Source organism: Lepisosteus platostomus, unplaced genomic scaffold (genome assembly GCF_059453375.1).
Source record: "Lepisosteus platostomus isolate fLepPlt1 unplaced genomic scaffold, fLepPlt1.hap1 Scaffold_124_H1, whole genome shotgun sequence".
Classification (NCBI taxonomy): domain Eukaryota; kingdom Metazoa; phylum Chordata; class Actinopteri; order Semionotiformes; family Lepisosteidae; genus Lepisosteus; species Lepisosteus platostomus.
In genome coordinates, this window is record NW_028291505.1 from 101,164 (window position 1) to 119,585 (window position 18,422).

An 18,422-nucleotide genomic window follows, 5' to 3' on the forward strand; every position below is an offset into this window, starting at 1 on the left:
GCAGAAGGCTCCACAGTCGAAACGTTGTGCTTCTTTTCTTCTCTTTTCAGCATGGAGTAAACCTTTGCTTGATCCTTTGCAGCCTACGCATGCTGACACAGCTACCTTTCTCTTAACGCGCCTCAATCATTATTCACCAAAACCATCAGCAGAATGTGTCGCCTTTGTGGTGATGTCACTCCTCTGCTTCACAAATGTCCTTAGTGACGGACCATTTCTTTCTGCCATTTTTCCGGAGCGGTTATTGATTGCTCCATCATTTCCCTCATACTTTCCATCCCTAGATTGAAAAAAAAAAAACAGAAACAGGCTGACAGGACGACAATCAAATTGCAAAAACTCATCAAAGCACTCGATAGAGTATTTGAATCCACAAGTAGCTACGAGCAACTTTGTCCTGGCTTGCATGAAAGTCGGAAAATGTCAAAAAGAAAAAGATGGTGGCTTTTTCATATCTGTTCTTTTATTTTTAGTTCGTTGGCTCTTCTGTCCATTGTCCTCCTGCCTGGCTCTTGACCTGTGACTGTCTGAACGCACACATTAGACTTTCAGGCGGGGGATTTGTCCTGAGCCTCTGTGAAAGACCCACCCACCCCCATAAATAACTGCTCTAGAAACACATGAATGCAAAACTAAACCACAGCTTAAAGAGGAGCTCCAACTCAGTGCCATACTAATGTAAACGAAGTAATACTAAGACATGTTCTTATGGATTTGTCTTACCTTGAGATATGTAATTGGATTTCAGGATTAACTTCCTCATTCAATGTACTGGTGATTCTTTGCCTGGTCAGTACCTGGGTGGGAGACCTCCAGCGAACAATTAAGCTTGCTGCTGGAAGTGGTGTTAAGAGACTCTTAGGATCTTCCAGAGGTGTCTGTCCAATAGCACTAGTTGCCTTAGAGCTGGCTCAAACATTGCTCAAGAGTCTACCTTTCACAGATGCGCAAAGATGAATGATGGGGGTGCACGCTTCAAGGAGCCTTCCAACTGTAGGGACCGATTAGAGACGATCCGTAGCATGTGTTCGTTTCCATATACGCCCCGTGTCTCAACGGTAGGACAGAGTCAAATACTGCCTCGACACGTAACAGCGTTATATTAAACCGCAGGACTTGAGGGCTGTTTTGTTTGAATGTTCAAGGCATTGGTAAGAGCGTAGGTCAAGGGCCATTGGTGCATCTCCTGTAACTGGAGTAAAAATGCTATTCAAAGTGCAGTGACTAAAATCGTCGTCCACATGTCTCCGTTGTTGATTGCTTTCTGTCTAAGAACGTTCTGTTTTCATGTCCGAACGGGGAGACTTTATCATTCCAACTTGAAGCCACCCTTAAGTCCTCTGAGGTGTGTGTGTGTGTGTGCTTGCACGTATGGCGTAAAAGGTTTCTTAAACGGAGAGCGAACTTGAAAAAAGTTGCCTCCACTGCCGCCGCCGCCTCGCACTCCCTGTTCGATTGTAGCAAGAAGGCAGCGGCCGCAGCGCTCGCTGTAGTCGTGGCCGAGTGGTTAAGGTGACAGACTTGAAATCTGTTGGGGTCTCCCCGCGCAGGTTCAAATCCTGCCGACTACGGCGTCCTTTGCATTTGGTTGCGTGCGTGCGTGTAAAAGGACCAGCGCCGTTCCGTTTTCGCTGGGACCTTTAACACTCTAAATCGCCTGGACCCGCAGCCTGTGAAATCGATTCTTCAGCACCCACGAAGGACGCTTTGCCGCTGGACACAGATAACAATGCTTTTCTGCAACGAGCTTTCCAGCTGAATTTTCTCGGCAGCTCCGTACTGAACCTGTTCTCCATTGCAACATAGCGGAGGCTCGTCACGTCTATAGCAAGGCTGTGTAGGACCGCATACGCCACAGTGACTTGTACACAAACCACATGAAAGGCAAGCAAAATACACTTTTAAAATTCCAAAGACTCACAAGGTCAGAGAAACAGCGATGACCTGAACAGATCTGTTACAGAAGTCTAGGTTGACCTTTTTAGAGCTGTAATTGCATTTTTGTTTAATAGAAGATCAAATCTACTCGCATGTACCAGCACCTTACAGTTTATTGATGTTAATTCTGTTTAAGTAATAAGATTGCTAACGATGTTGGACTTTAGCCGGTGTTTTTTAGAACAAATTGCTTACACTTCTGTAAGGAATACGCAGTACGTGCCTTTGTCAGTCATTGCTCACCATACCTGTAACTTTCTTATCTAACTCACTTCCTCAAATGGTGAAGGTCCACAAACATAAATGAAAAAAAAAACCCTTGTTGTAGATGAGGTGCACAAAAAAGCAGCCCCTGATAGTGTATAACACATTTATACTATTGCAGAGACACATGTAACATATATATATATAATGTATATATATGAAACAGAAATAGAAACAGAAACAGGAATCGCTTACTCACCTGGAGAATCTCTGTAGGAATATCTAGCATTTATCAATGGAAATAAAAGCTGCTTTAATACAGTGCATGTTCAAACTCAAACCCTCAGCTGCTGTTCTTGTTTGTTTTGGGACAAATTGCAACTGAGCATCGCATGAGCCGTTACGTACCCTTATCTGTTAGGGAATTTCAAGGGAGGAGTTAGGTCAGAATGGGTAGGCTGCAAAACAACAAGTAAAGATTTATTCCAAGATGAAACGTTGTGGCGGTTTTCTTATCTTTTCAGCATGGACTAAACTTTTACGTGTTCCTTATATGCTATATATGTATATATTAGCACCAATGTCGTTCTTAAAAACTAACATGAAATTGTCAGGGACATTCAGCTATATACAAAGACGAGACAGACAAAGTAATAATTCTGTATTAACGTGGCCTACATATTGACGCAATGGTCGAACTAACTGACATGTTCTGATTCAGATCCCCTGCAGTTCATGCCAATTAGAACAATAGCAATGCTGAGTCCTCCCCACCCTACTGAGCACAAATTCAGCTGCTCTCCAGTTCTGTTCTGCATGTTTTTTCATTGCATTTGAGCTCGGAGCTGGAGATGATCTCCATACAGTTCTGTGTTCACCAGCCCGCACTTGCGTGCTAATTTACGGGTTGTGGCAAATGCTTTTCTATAGTTCATATACATGACGCCAACCTGTTACCGAGGAACCTGAGAGGTTTAAAAGCCTCACGAGCCAGGCAGGACTCGAACCTACAATCTTCTGATCCGAAGTGAGACGCGTTATCCATTACGCCACTGGCCCATAGAACATGCACTTGCACTCCACCACAGAGAGCTCTACACTGCTACTAGTAGTACACTTCCCGAACTAAATTTTAACAGCAAGAAACTTGTGTTTCCTACTATTTTTATCAGGTTTAAAATATCATCTCCTTTAAACAGAAAAAGTGTTGATGTGTCGTGCTGAAATTCCGATTGATTTTGAATTCAAAGAAAAAGGTTTTCTTCCAAAACACCATGAAATTGTCACATCTTGCAGACAATAGGTGTATTCCATGTTGAAAAGAGAAGAAAGAAAACCATGGAGCCTTTTACAGGTGTGAGGCTTCTTCAGGTGTGAGAAGACCTCACAGTCGAAACGCTGTGTTTCCGTTCTTCTCTTTTCAGCATGCAATAAACCTAGTACTTGTTCCTTTTCAGCCGAGGCATGCTGACGTAGCTACCCAGCTGAACATCTTGCAGACTCTACAGTACTTCTCTCCTGTAGAAGTAAAGCAGGGCTTGCTGGGTGAGCTTTTGCTCCAGTAAATTAGGTCACGTGTCATGTTAAATCACTTCTTCTAAACACAACATTTGCTGGTGCTAGCTTTCCCCATGAAAAGAGACATTTCCCTTACAGTACATGACATATCGTTTTTATTCTATCAATAAGTATAGAAATTAAACAAAAGAAAAAATGGTGTCGCCAAAGAATGCACAGCTCTGTCGCCTTGGGGAGGTGTCAAGGGCATTGAGCTCCTTGGACATGAAAAGTGCCCGATAAATGCCATTTCTCATCATTTCTCTTGGCGTCAGTTCTGCTATTAAATGGGACGGAGGCAACGGGCTCAGAGAGCAGGTTAAGTGCACACCGAACGCAGATGTGTCCAAGTGTCTGTAAAAGCGCGGTGCTCTGCTGGCACTGTTCCCTAGTGGCTTAAAGTGCCCGCCTAGTAAGCAGGCGATCCTGGGTCTGAATACCAGCGGTGCCTCTCTCCGTGTCTTGTTGTGCCGAATGTATCATTTCAGACAAACATGTACAGCTTGGTTCAGTTTAATGCAAGAATTCATTTCCTTTCTGGAATAACTTGTTTTTGAAGAAATCCATACAGCTTGTGAAAGATGAAATCCATTTCTTGGTTGTCAGTGGAAAAAGATTGCCGGCTGCAAGAAGCGCAAGTGATTGTTTTCTTTGACCATAAACCTGCAAATGTAGGGAGCACAAGCGGCTGTCAGTCTCTGTGGCGCAATCGGTTAGCGCGTTCGGCTGTTAACCGAAAGGTTGGTGGTTCAAGCCCACCCAGGGACGCATGTCTCCGTTTTTCCAATGTAAACATCATCACCGCTAAAGAAGATGGTGCAGAAGGCTCCACAGTCGAAACGTTGTGCTTCTTTTCTTCTCTTTTCAGCATGGAGTAAACCTTTGCTTGATCCTTTGCAGCCTACGCATGCTGACACAGCTACCTTTCTCTTAACGCGCCTCAATCATTATTCACCAAAACCATCAGCAGAATGTGTCGCCTTTGTGGTGATGTCACTCCTCTGCTTCACAAATGTCCTTAGTGACGGACCATTTCTTTCTGCCATTTTTCCGGAGCGGTTATTGATTGCTCCATCATTTCCCTCATACTTTCCATCCCTAGATTGAAAAAAAAAAAAAAACAGAAACAGGCTGACAGGACGACAATCAAATTGCAAAAACTCATCAAAGCACTCGATAGAGTATTTGAATCCACAAGTAGCTACGAGCAACTTTGTCCTGGCTTGCATAGAAGTCGGAAAATGTCAAAAAGAAAAAGATGGTGGCTTTTTCATATCTGTTCTTTTATTTTTAGTTCGTTGGCTCTTCTGTCCATTGTCCTCCTGCCTGGCTCTTGACCTGTGACTGTCTGAACGCACACATTAGACTTTCAGGCGGGGGATTTGTCCTGAGCCTCTGTGAAAGACCCACCCACCCCCATAAATAACTGCTCTAGAAACACATGAATGCAAAACTAAACCACAGCTTAAAGAGGAGCTTGTCATGACCGCCAGGCAGTTAAGACCAACTCTTAAGCAATCTAAACAGCACCAGCAGCGGGTGATTATTAACAAACGCCGCCGCACGAGTTAACCCACCTGCACACACTCCACCGTGCGGTACGCAGTGCTATTTTTACCATCTTTACCTGCTTCCCGCTGGTATTGAGTCTACTCCTTGAGAGCTCTACCTGGCGTTTTTTCCATTACCTCGTTTATTCTGGATATTGGACTCCCCTTCTGCCTTTTCGACTTTGGACCTCGCCTCTCACCTCGGACTGTTTGCCACCAGTGTTCTCCCTGGATTACGACTTACCTTACGCCTCTTGACCACGAAACAAAGCAAAGCAGAGCAAAACAAAATGAACAAACGAAAACCCTCACGTCCCGCACTTGCATATAACGCCGTTACGTGCCCAAGCGGTATTGTACGTCATCCTAGCACTGCACCCCGGGGCGTACGGTATATGGGAACTAGCACACACCACGAATCGTCTCGAATCACTCCCTACAGCTGTAAGGCACCTTGAAGCATGCACCCCCAACATTCTTCTTTGCGCATTTGTGAAAGGTAAACTCTTGAGCAAACTCTGAACCAGCTCTAAGGAAACTAATCCGATTAGACGTTACTTTGACGTGTAAAGACGTTCAACTTTGTAACTACTGCACGCACAGGAAGCAGAATAAATTCCTCTTTTCAAACTGTCAAAGGTTTGCTTTGCGAACACTGCAGGACATCGCACAATGTCTTTTGAACGGGGACAAACGATTTCTTATGGGGCACAGTAAGTACAGACGTTTAAAAAGCTCCACTCATGCCGACGATGCAGCATGAAGAAGCGCAACCTAACGTTTGCATTCCTAGCAAATTCCTTTTATTTTTTGATAAATAAAGACAGTCTTGTTTAACAAACAACACACACAACATTTTACATTGTCAATTCAATTCAAATCAATGTATTTCTATATAGCGCCTTTCACAACAAGGTTGTCCCAAGGCACTTAACAATGCAAGTTGTTAAGAGCCTTGTGTCTAATATGCCGCCTAGGTAACGTGCTGTCTCTTTGAGGCAAATGTTTAAATCCTCTGAGTTAAGTGCTGAAGTTATAGTAGTCCTATCAGTATTGTTGCCTCCGATCAACAGATCCTCATTTTTCTCAGAGTTGAGTAACAAAAAGTTTTCACACATCCAAGTATTTCCTTCCTTAATGCATTTAACTAAACTGATAATAGAAGAGTTGTCGTTTGGTGTAAACAAAATGTTTATTTGAGTGTCATCAGCATATGAATGAAAGTTCATATTATTTTTTCATATTATCCTACCTAGCAGCAGCATGTAGAGAGAGAGAGCAATATTGGTCCCAGCACTGATCTTCTGGTACCCCAAATTGAACTGGTGACATTGATGAAGCAGTACAATTATTAGATATTTGAACATAATGAAAACGATGAGTTAAATGTGAAGTAAACCACTGAAGGACGGTTCCAGATAAGCCAACCTCAAACTCAAGCCTGTGTAACAAAACAGAGAGGTCAACCGTGTCAAAGGCAGCTCTAAGATCTAGAAGCACAAGCACTGTTGCATTCCCCGCATCAGTAGCTAAGAGAATATCATTTACGACTCTTGTTAATGCAGTTTCAGAAACCAGACTGAAATTTCTCAAGTATATTATTTGAATCCAGATACGATTGACGTTGGGCAACAACTATTCTCCCAAGACTTTTAGATTGAAATGGGACCTTTGAGACAGGCCTGTAGTTGTTAAGAACTTGTGGATCCAAATTTGACTTCTTAAGGAGCGGTCTAACAACCACTACCTTAAATTGATCAGGTACAACGCCTGACGCAAGCGATGCATTCATCATGCTAATTATAGGTCCTGCCAGTCCTTCGAGGGAATCTTTGACTAGCTGAGTGGGGATGGGATCTAGCGAACAGGTGGTTGACTTTGTCTTATGTCTGTGTTTATGAGTCCACCATAAGAAGAAATCTGAACAGGAGTGGTGATTATGCGAGGTCACCATGGAGGAAACCACTGCTCTCCCCCCCAAAAAAACCACCACTGCCCCTCTCAAGTTTGCTAAAGACCACATGGATGTTCCACAGCAACTCCTGGAACAATGTTCTGTGGACAGACGTGACAAAAGTTGAAAGTTAAAGGAGTACATCAACAACAGAGTGGCTGAAACAGAAGAAATTCCGTATTTTGGGATGGCCAAGTAAGAGTCCTGACCCCAATCCCATTGAAGTACTGTGGCGTGATCTGAAGCAGGCCATTCAGCGCAAGACATCCCAAAAATATACATGAACTGAAACAGTTTTTCATAGAGGAATAGGCCAAAATACCTCCTAACCGCTGCTCAGGTCTGACCAGCCGCTACAGAAAGTGGGGGTTGAGGTTTTTGTCATAAAGGAGGTTCCACTAGCTCCTTAATATAAGGGTTCACGTACTTTTTCCATCAATGACCTTGATTGTTTAAACCATTTGGTCAATAAAGAAACAGCAATGTCAAATGTTGGGCGTGTGTTGTTTGTTAAATCACACTCTCTTTATTAATTATTATGACTTAGATAAAGATAAGATCACATGTTAGGAGCCATTCATGCAGAAATCCACATCATTCCGAAGGGCTGTTTACAAAAGTTTTTCTCCCAACTGTATGTGAGAGAAAAGCAGAGACGCTCACTGAGTAAGGTGGGGTTGTAGCTTTGCAAATCACAAGGACATTTGTATGCTCAAAATGGGACAGGAGCACCCCAGATGGGACTCGAACCCACAATCCCTGGCTTAGGAGGCCAGTGCCTTATCCATTAGGCCACTGGGGCACACTGGGGAAAGTTAGGCAGCAGAAGGTTTACTGTGACCTGAGAAGGACCGGCATCCAATCACGGTGGTACACACACACACACGCTCTCACTCATCTGAGCTACACGGCTACCAAGATGATCTCAGGTGCGCCGAGCTGGTACGGAACATATTGAACTGATCGACGGCGAATTGTCTCTCAGACAGGCTTTTCACCTCTAAGCTCCCTGACTGACAGTGATCAGCTAGGTAGTGAAACAGTCAGCTGCTTCTAAGCCTTAAACAGCTGCATCGCGGCGCTTCCACAGAGAGATGATTTGAAAGCCAAACATCGCCCATTGGGAACGCCTTACTATCACTAGTTTAAGAGACTCTTAAGGTCTTGAAGAGGTGCCTGTCTAATAGCATGCGCTTTGCAAGCTATAGGTGTTTAGGCTGAGGCAGAATGCCTGTTAACAAAATGTTTTTCTAAAGGGGCCTCGCACTCTTTTCCAAGCAATGGTCACCATCCCCACCGAGTGTCACAATGTGGTCATGTCCTAGGACATCACCTGTTAGTCTCCATTTGTCTGCCACCAACACTTTAGGTTACGGGGTCACAACCGCACCCCGGAGACCAGAGGAGCCGTTGGCGTTCTGGCGGCGCAGATTGGGCTGAAGGTGGGGCGCTTGAATCTCGCTGTTGGAGGCCGTCTGAAACTGACCCAAGCCTTTCCCTTGAATTAAATGTAAATAAGAAATGAACCCCAGATGCACATGGAATCAATCACGTGTTTCCTTTGAGCCGTTTCAGAGACTGCTCCAGAGTTTACCTTGCACAGATGCGCAAAGATTAATGATGGGGGTGCACGCTTCCAGGCGTCTTACAACTGTAGGGACTGATTAGAGACAATTCGTAGCTTGTGCTCATTTCCCTCTATTCCCCGTGTTGCAGTGGTAGGATGACGTAAATTCCTGCTTCGACACATAACGGGATTATAATCAAGTGCAGGAGCTGAGGGCTTTAGTTTTGTTTCGTTTTCCATGGCGTTCGTAAGCGCGCAAATCAAAGGCAAATTCCTGCGTCTAACACGAATGTAAATGCTTTTGAAAGTGCAGTGTGGTGCAGCTTGTAAAATCCTTGTCCACATTTGTGGTTTGTTGATGTTTGTTCTGTCTGCCAAAGTTGCATTTTGACATCCGGACGGGGGGACTTTAACATTTGAAGCCACCTCGCAGTCCGTGTTTGATTATAGGAGGAATGCGGCGGCGGCGGCGGGCTCGCTTTTGTCGTGGTCGAGAGGTTAAGGCGATGGGCTCGAAATGCGTTGGCGACTCCCCGCGCAGGTTCGAAACCTGCCGACTCCGGCGTCTGCCGTACGTCGCCTTGTGTCTGCGCGGCAGAGGCGAAGTGCTGCTTCTCCTTTCCCGGTACTATAAAAACGCTAAATCGCTTGGACCCGCTGCCATGGAAAGCAAGACTTCAGATAACCACACATTTTGCGTTCGCACCTCTGGTGCTCTACTTATGCCTTTGAAAACCTAATGAATAAAGCTGAAAGAACCGACACGATATGTAGGTGCTCGTAAAGCACGCAGTAAAGAACTGTTAACAGCAAGGGTTTCAGTGGGTTAACTGAGGAGAAGGCGTGATCACTAATTGTTGACTTTTTATTTGGTGTAAGAAACACTCTTACTGTGCATGACGTGCAACAAATGTAGCCACAGAAATTGCATCACGCTTTCATGTATGCTATTGCAGACCCCAACGTTGCCTAGATAGAAAACCGAAATAGCCGTGGGTTTGCTTGCTGGTCTGAAGGATCTCTCTTCGAATCTCTATCATTTGTCAATGGAAGTAAAAGGCGTTGCAATCTCATACGTTCAGAATCAAACCCGCAGCTGTTGTTCGACTTTATTTCTTGACTAATTACAACTGAGTGTCGCATGAGCAGTTACGTAAACTTGTCTGGTATATTTGAACACAAATGCCGTTCTTCAATTAAAACTAACAGTACATTGTCAGGGACATTCAGTTCTATACAAACAAGAGACAGACAAGAGAATATTTCTACCTTTCATGTGGACTACGTGTTGACTTACTGATCGGAATAATTGAAAAGTTCGGGTCCATAGCGGATGCAGTGCGTGCTAATTAAAACAGCAACGCTAAGCTCTCAGCACCGTACTGAGCCCAGGTGTTTTTCTAAAGCTGTCAGGTGCAGTTCATTTACATGAAGGAAATCTCTTACTGGGTACAATTACAATGCAGTAAGTAGCACAGACTACTTAGGGAGCAGCCCGATGCGTTTAAAAATGACCCGAGCCAGGTAGGAGTCGAACCTACAATCTCCTGAGTCGTAATCAAACGCGTTATTCATTGCGCCACTGGCCTTGGTGTGGCGCTGCTGGACTGTAACCCAGTGAGCTCAGCCCTGCAACTAGTAAAATATTACCCCCGGTCCATTCTTTTCCAAAAGTGAGAAACACCTGTTTTCTACATGTTGTCTGTTTTAAAACCATATCTCTTTAAACCAAACCAAGAGTTTGTCTTTTGCACTGATATTCTGATTCATTTCGATTTCAAAGAAAAAAAACATTACCTTCCAAAGCATCATAAAATTGTCCCTTCTTCCAGACTCTACTTCTCTCTTGTAGCAGTACAGCAGACCTTTCCAGGTGAGCAGATCATAGAGTCCGAAATGAGCTTCCTCCATCAAGCAAAGTACCTGAACATGACTCTATCTTCATAAAAGCGCCCCTGTAATAAAGAAATTAAATCCGAAATCAAGAGGGCAGTTGCCTACTGAAATACAAGAAGTCATCAATTTTAACCTAGCAACACATTAAAGGCTACATCTATACAAGTACGATTCTAAAAATGCTCACCAGATTACGTTTTAAGAAGGACCTGCGCCTCAGGTTCCGCCGAGATCTTAACTCGGATGGCAGGATTCAGAGTCCGGAGTGCGGACTGATGGCGCACGGAGGGTCCATGTACTGTGGATCTCTCAGTGATCTTCCGCGTATTCAAACCGCCAGCGTGTGATTCCCCTGTCCCCGTGACCTCATTGCTCTGCTCTCTCCTCTGTGCAGCCGAGCCCGACTCACGGTAAAGTGAAAAAAAATATGCCCTCAACGTGAGATTTAGTCTGGAGCGAGGATAGATGTTACCTTTTTATCATTGAACAGGATGTATGTGATGTGGCGACTAGGTTCAATTTTGTATCCTCTTTAAAAGATTAAGGACTGGGGTGAGCGTGATTTACCACCCTTTCAGCTAAGAACCCGACGTGCGCACCGTTTAAGCTGCATAAACTCGGTCGTTTAACTCTTCTCCATTAGTAGGGTTAAGGTTAAAGAAAAAAACATTGCTGACTTTTTTTTTGCCAGCCGCTAGCGCTGATTAGCAAGGTTTGTATTTCATGTTTTGCAAGTTGCATCCATTTTAAGAAAAACAAGTCCCGTTAAAGACAGGAAATGAATACTTGCATTTAATTAAGTCTAGCCGTAGGCGGTTGTCCATAATGACCAGTACTGTTCGAGAAGACAGAACAAAGAAGGCATCGCTGGGATTCAGACCCAGGATCTCCTGTTTACTAGACAGGCGCTTTAACCAACTAAGCCACGGCGCCCCAGGAGTGTTGTCCTTTTGCAGCCACTTGGACACACCTTTAGAAAAACATTTTGTTAACAGGCATTCTGCCTCAGCCTAAACACCTATAGCTTGCAAAGCGCATGCTATTAGACAGGCACCTCTGCAAGACCTTAAGAGTCTCTTAAACTAGTGATAGTAAGGTGTTCCCAATGGGCGATGTTCGGCTTTCAAATCATCTCTCTGTGGAAGCGCCGAGATGCAGCTGTTTAAGGCTTAGAAGCAGCTGACTGTTTCACTACCTAGCTGATCACTGTCAGTCAGGGAGCTTAGAGGTGAAAAGCCTGTCTGAGAGACAATTCGCCGTCGATCAGTTCAATATGTTCCGTACCAGCTCGGCGCACCCGAGATCATCTTGGTAGCCATGTAGCTCATATGAGTGAGAGCGTGTGTGTGTACCACCGTGGTTGGATGCCGGCCCTTCTCAGGTCACAGTAAACCTTCTGCTCAAAAAAAGTGAGGTAAAACCTCACTCTGCACAGTAAAACCTCAAAAAAAAAGTGAGGTTTTATTTAATCTCTGACCAAGGGAAACGTTTCATTTTTTCAAAGAAATGTTTGTTAAAAAGTAAAGTCATAGTTCGATGGGATTCAATCATAGACCGTGTGATATGGAAGTCAGGAACCTAACCCACAGCACCACCAGCACAGTCATATGCTGAATGCTGAAAAAGCACTACAGAAACATTATCGACAGACAATGTACAGCGTGTACTATTCTTGTGTTGCGGTACATGAATATAATTATATCGTTATTAATTTCAAATTTATAACTTTATTAACTTTATAAATTTATTAACGTTATTAATTAATTTCACGACGCACAGACAGGGCGCGGGGAGCCGCCGCCTGCAAACACAGCTCCAGGCAGGACTCCACTCCACAGGAGCCGCAGAGCAGAGGAGATGGGGGCAGCTTAGCTCCTGTGCAGAGACCTGAGCTGCTGTTGCTGCAGACACTGTCTTTTCTGCACTCGGGGTAGGAGTGAATGTTGAGTTGCCCTTAGAAATGAAGCAGAGCACTTCAACGGCACGGGTGTGTGTGTGTGCGCCCTGGTGATTCTGGGAGACAGATCGAACCTGGGCTAAAAGAGAGGGGGCTTAGCTGTCTTCCATTTGCTAGTTTAAAGTTGTACAACCCATTTGTATCTGCTAGGCGGCGCAGTCGCCGTGCACAAAGAACGCTTTGAAAAGCGTCAAAGGCAAGTCATTCTGAGTTGGTCGTTTGTGTTTTCCGTTCAGACGCGAAATGCTGAAATGATCTCTCGGCTCCTCGGTTGTCATTTCTGCTCCGTAAAGGAATCACAGCACCCGTCGGCTTCCAGCACGGTGGGTCGGGACACGATGCCGGGGGTCGGAGAGAGCGATGTCTTCCGCGTTAGTATAGGACCTGTCACCTGTCCCCACCTGTCACGCGGGAGACCGGGGTACATCAGGACGCGCATTGAAGTGAAAGCAGGATGCGCTGCGACATGCACTGTGCAGATCCCGCCACACTAAGAGGTGAGTGGGTCTGTTCGATCACAGCGCTAGGCGAATCCCCAATCCCCTTTTGTGCGTGGCGACAAAAGAAGGCTGTTTCCGCCCGGCTTTGAACCGGGGACCTTTCGCGTGTGAGGCGAACGTGATAACCACTACATTACGGAAACGGTGGTAAGATGTGCCCAGCGGCCCAGCGCTGAGCTTCGCCATTGCGATTCAGCTGCTTCCAGTGCCTTTATTGGAGTGTGCTGATGGACCGTGCTCTCTCTCCAGAGACCAGCACGCCTGTCATGGACGGAGCAGGAAAGGCGCCGCCACATTCTACAGCCCTCTCCACGCAATCGACGAAATCGGGCTACTGAAGTGGAGAAAATCGCCTCTCCAGAAAGTGCAAATATCATCTTGGAGAGTATAAATCCTATTGCCGAAGGTCAGCCCTGTCTACCAGAGTGACCCTCCCACCTCCTGCAGCGATGGTCAGCTCGTCTCACACGCGAGAAGTTTTGGCTGGAAACAAGCGCCCCCTCTTCTCGCACGGTTTGCACGTTCGAGAAGGATCTTCTTCACATTCGCCCATGCAGTTCCCAGTCTTGTGGACGAGGACAAAAAGAGCACACAAGGGCTCATCCAGGAGTTGAACCCAGGACCTCCCACACCCTAAGCGAGAATCATACCCCTAAACCAATGAGCCACGGCAGCACTTTCCAATTTATTCTGTCAGCGAGCTTGAGGACGGGGGAGAGGCGTCATTCGCTCGTCCAGTCAGACCTTCATCAATAAGTCAAGAAAGCCGCAATTACACGACTGCCTTGCAGACGAAGGGCAGTGAACTGCACCCGGTAAGAGGGGAACAAGCGGCACTAGGCGACACCGAGGCATGAGCCCCAGCGAGGGGGGTTAGCTTGCATGGTACAGCGCTCGCTTTGCATGCGAGAGATAACGGGATCATTTACCACGTCCTCCAGGTGTGTGCTTAGAGCTTGATGTGCCGAAAGGTGTCCTTTAGCCTGTGGTCACGCCTTGCATGGAGAGCGTCATGCAGCTGTCAATCATTTTGCAGCCACGCCCCCTCTTCATCTTCTCTCTGCCTTGAGCGTCTCCGCCACTCTCTCTTGACATTTCATGTCAGCATGTCAGAAGTCCGAGTGACGTTTTTAATGGCTGAGTGAGGGCACGATGCTGAAGCAGAGAGGCCACTTCAGCCAGAGAGACTTGTGCTAGGTGAGATCTGAAAAACGGACTCGCAACAGAAACAGACCAAAAAAGTATCGGTGAGATCAAAAGGCAAATGCAACATCCAGCAGAGGGCGTCTAAAGATTAGGGAACGGGCGACTGAAATCCATATGAGGCAAACTTTCCAGCTGTGTACTGCAGCTGGCCTCGTTGGCGTAGTTGGTAGCGCGTCAGTCTCATCGTCTGAAGGTCCTGAGTTTGATCCTCACACGGGGCAGGGCTGCTTCCTCTCTTGCTCTTTTCAAACACTTGCGGCAACTGTTCGCTCATAACCACGTCTGGAATGCGTGACCTTTACACGGGGGAGAAGCAACGCCGCATCCCTTTTCTAAAGAACATTCACATTCAGAAATAAGTCAAGAAATTTGCCATTACTTTAGCTCGCGCTGCTGTCAGCCTGCCCATGTTGCCAAAGAAAGATTCACTCGGCGTCAACATGACAGAACAGCGATCACTTGAAAACACTGTTCCACACTCCGTAAGCAAGAACTTCAGTGTTTGCAGTCACCCGATATGCCGATAGTCAAAGGAGCACAAAACATGAAGCGTCAAAAGACAAGATGAGTTGATGGAAAGAGCCTTGAATTGATGAGCACAAAAGTTCAGCTCGTACAATAGGCAACGAAGGTCCCGGCGTCATCATCGCACTTGAAAGGACTGCCTTGCAGACTAAGGGCAGTGGGAGGTTGCTGTTTTCAGATGGAGGCATTGGGATGGTGGGCCGAGATCTATTCTTCTTAAGGAATTCTTCATCGTGAAAGATCGGTCCACAGGTCATCCAAAGAACTTACAAATTTTTTGGACTCAGGGAGTCACGTGCTTCCGGAAGGGAGTGAAGTGATCAAACACATGACATGCCCCCTTGATCTCACATGCACAATTCTGCTGCAACATGCACAGCTACCATCCACACCAGGCAGTGGGGCTTCAGCAGAATTTGCTACGCCACCTGCAATTACATATCCAGCTGCACACATATACATGGCCCCTCTGTCCTTTTCAGGATCTCAAAAAAAAGCATAGTGTGGTTTTCCTGTAACCTGATTGACCGCATCTCCCTCAGAATGTGCCCCGTTGCATTCATTGCTGAAGCAGGACGGAGGCTAACGGACATGCCAGAACAGTTAGGCTCAGCGATCTCTCCAAAATATTGTGGTTGTAGTGGAAGAAATATGGTTTAAATTGTACCTTGGTATTTCAAACTCTCTCTAGAATGTTATCCTTTTCTATTTTATTTTGACAGGAACTGGCTAATGACACTAGATGAAAAGAGAAGAAAGAAATCACAACGTTTCGGCCGTGGAGCCTTCTTCAGGTGTGAGGGCTCCACGGCTGAAATGTTGTGTTTTCTTTCTTCTCTTTTAAGCATGGAATAGACCTATTACTTGTTCCTTTGCAGCCTACGCATGCTGACACAGCTCCCCACCTGAACTGCTAATGATGCCTGGTAGTTTGTGGTACTTGGGTATTGTCTTATGTTTGCTCAAACTGCATATGTGTGATTGCATATTTTTGGGTATTTTCATATGTCAATATTTAATTCACTGACATTCCTGTATGCTTGGAAGAAAGGTAGATTGGATTTGGCACAGGACGCCTGCCCATATTAGTTGATCATTGTTGGGCTGGAAAAACAATGATAAAAAGTGTATGAAAAAAGCTCTCTCCAATATTTCCCTTCTCTTCGCCATGGTTACACTGCCTGTTCTTTCCGTCTTTTGTCCTTCTACAAAGATTCCAGGGCTCTTTTTCCACCATAATATCAGAAGCCAAAAAATAACCATCTAATGTGTAAACAGCATTTGTAATGTTGGTAGCTGGAAGAGGTTAAGTATGTTTGCAAGACCTAGTTGATTACACCACAGACTTACTTTGTTGTTGTCAGTTTTTTTTTCTCTTTTAAAGGCTGTAGGTGGGGTGTGATGGACTGTACCACTATCATAGAAGATTTTTTCAGGACACATCCCAGTTCCATAGTAGAATTTATCAATAGTAGAATTCCATAGGACATTATTTACCAACATATTACCCAGTGTGAGACTCTGCCAGTAAACCTCAGAGCATTGAGTTCTCCACTGATAAAGATGGCTGTCTGAAGTCATGAAATCCACTGCTGGAATGCTTGAGAGACTGTAATTGAATCTTGGCTGGAATTAGGCTTTCTATTAGTGTTGATTTTTGGGAATTATGTGGTAAAAAGGGAAAACTCCTTTACTTTAGTCACTTTGAATGTTCAAATGTACAGAACCTGCAAAACTAAGCAATGAAAAAAATCCATCACCACTCTCATGATAGCATAACTCATAGTCTCTGCTGTTGTGTAACAATACACACTTTCAATTTTCTTATCGCCTGTCTCCAGAGAGAATGTTGTTAGTGCTGATGACCTTGAATTAGACCTTGTTGACTCTGTAAAACAATCTTCCTCTGCTTAGATTTTCACTCAGATTGATTTTGTTCTCAGATTATTCCTGGCAGGACTGAGTTTCTTGGAAATGAAAAGTGAAAGAAAAAGTACAGAAGATCAGCCCTTGAATATACAACATTGTGCAGTGAGATTGTTAAATGTATTAGCTGCTATCCCGTGCTAGAGCCTGTCGTGGTAAGCAGTGGATGACAGGATCTAGCATAGATACTAATGAAACACTGTTAATGAAAGATAAAACACTTGAGTCTTATTTTAGTTTTCCATTTCCCTTTCATTTGTGATGTACTGTACAACAGGCCACAGAACATGCACAAAAACAGATATGCACACATTCACACCAGGCAATGACAGTCTGCCCAGTCAGAATCTGAGCTGAGGTATCAGAATTCTGAATTCCCTGAATTCTGTCATGGATCATCCACAATAAGGGCAATGTTTGAACACGAGGATCCCCAGGAGAGAGCCTAGTAACATAAATCTTGGAGCAAAAGCAGATGATTATCTTCATAGTTTGTGTGGTTGAGCCAAAGTTGAGCATGAGGATATGTGAGTCACCATTCTTAGAAATGGATCCAACTTCAGACAGGCGTCAAAAGTAAGAGTATACAGTGCTGGGGCAATGACACTTCAATGATCAGAAGGATAACAAGAGTTTTAATGCATTGAAATTGATTTTCTGGTGATGCACACTGTCATGGAACTATTAATTTTTAAGGATCACTTACTGACGTCAGACAGCTGCCAATTCTCCAGACTGGAAGGATGAACAGTTTATCCCCCTAGGTACCATATTTCCATATTTCGAAGCATTGGAATAATACATGTCATACAGCAACATAAAAACAGGAAGACAAGTATCACAGCCCCTATAATCGGTGTTAGTAACTTAAAAGAAAAACATTCCCCCTGGCCCAAACAGTGATTCTAACCAGGAGAGAAAAGCCAGTGTATCTTTTATGCCTCTCTGTTTATTCACATTGTCTTTTAGTTCTTTCAAATGCTGAATAGCGAGCGTAAGATTTCCGTAATCATAGTCATTAGCTGGAATATATGTACAACAGGAGTCTCCTACTAAAGCATAGACTCCTCCAGATGCTGCATTTTGAAGGTCCAGCACGAACCTGTTCTGAAGTGCCATTAATCTAACTCCCCTTAATTCTTGTTTGATAGCGTCTAAGCCTTCTAACGTGATATTAATAAAAGAGTACATTTCATAAAAAGTCGCATGGGTGAGGCTGTAGAATGAGGCATTAAAGCACATATATAACAAGATGCATTAAATTTCTTTAACTTTACAGTATGATTTATAAATTTATACCACAAATTACTCATATCCCCCTCATTATCAGTTTCATTCAGCCAGTTTGTATACAAAGAGGCTTCGTGTTTAGATTCTTCCTCTTTTGGGGTGGTGACAGGCTTCTACATAAAAAGGAAAAAGGCTGTGCACATCAGTCCCAAGCAGGTTATCCCCATCTGTCCTTGTGGAGACATCACTCCTGTGCTTTGCTCAGTTCGTTTGTGACCTTTTTACAGTGGGAAGCATGAATCCAGGGCACCATTTCTGTGACCTTCACAGCAGTGGCAGTGGTCAGCAGCACCTGGTACAGCCCCCTCCACCTGAGTGAACACCATTTCTTTTTCCTGAAGTCTTTCACCAG

The 18,422-nt window shown here is 44.7% G+C and overlaps 4 non-coding genes across 4 annotated transcripts; 2 read left to right on the plus strand and 2 right to left on the minus strand.

The window, feature by feature from the left end:
• Positions 1-1,489: 1,489 nt before the first annotated feature.
• On the plus strand, positions 1,490-1,571 carry trnas-uga (transfer RNA serine (anticodon UGA)). The gene has a single exon. It is a non-coding gene; the product is annotated as a tRNA-Ser (tRNA).
• A 1,557-nt stretch (positions 1,572-3,128) lies between these two features.
• trnar-ucg (transfer RNA arginine (anticodon UCG)) lies at positions 3,129-3,201 on the minus strand. Its single transcript has one exon. It is a non-coding gene; the product is annotated as a tRNA-Arg (tRNA).
• A 1,192-nt stretch (positions 3,202-4,393) lies between these two features.
• On the plus strand, positions 4,394-4,467 carry trnan-guu (transfer RNA asparagine (anticodon GUU)). The gene has a single exon. It is a non-coding gene; the product is annotated as a tRNA-Asn (tRNA).
• A 3,465-nt stretch (positions 4,468-7,932) lies between these two features.
• Positions 7,933-8,005, minus strand: trnar-ccu (transfer RNA arginine (anticodon CCU)). Its single transcript has one exon. It is a non-coding gene; the product is annotated as a tRNA-Arg (tRNA).
• Positions 8,006-18,422: the final 10,417 nt, after the last annotated feature.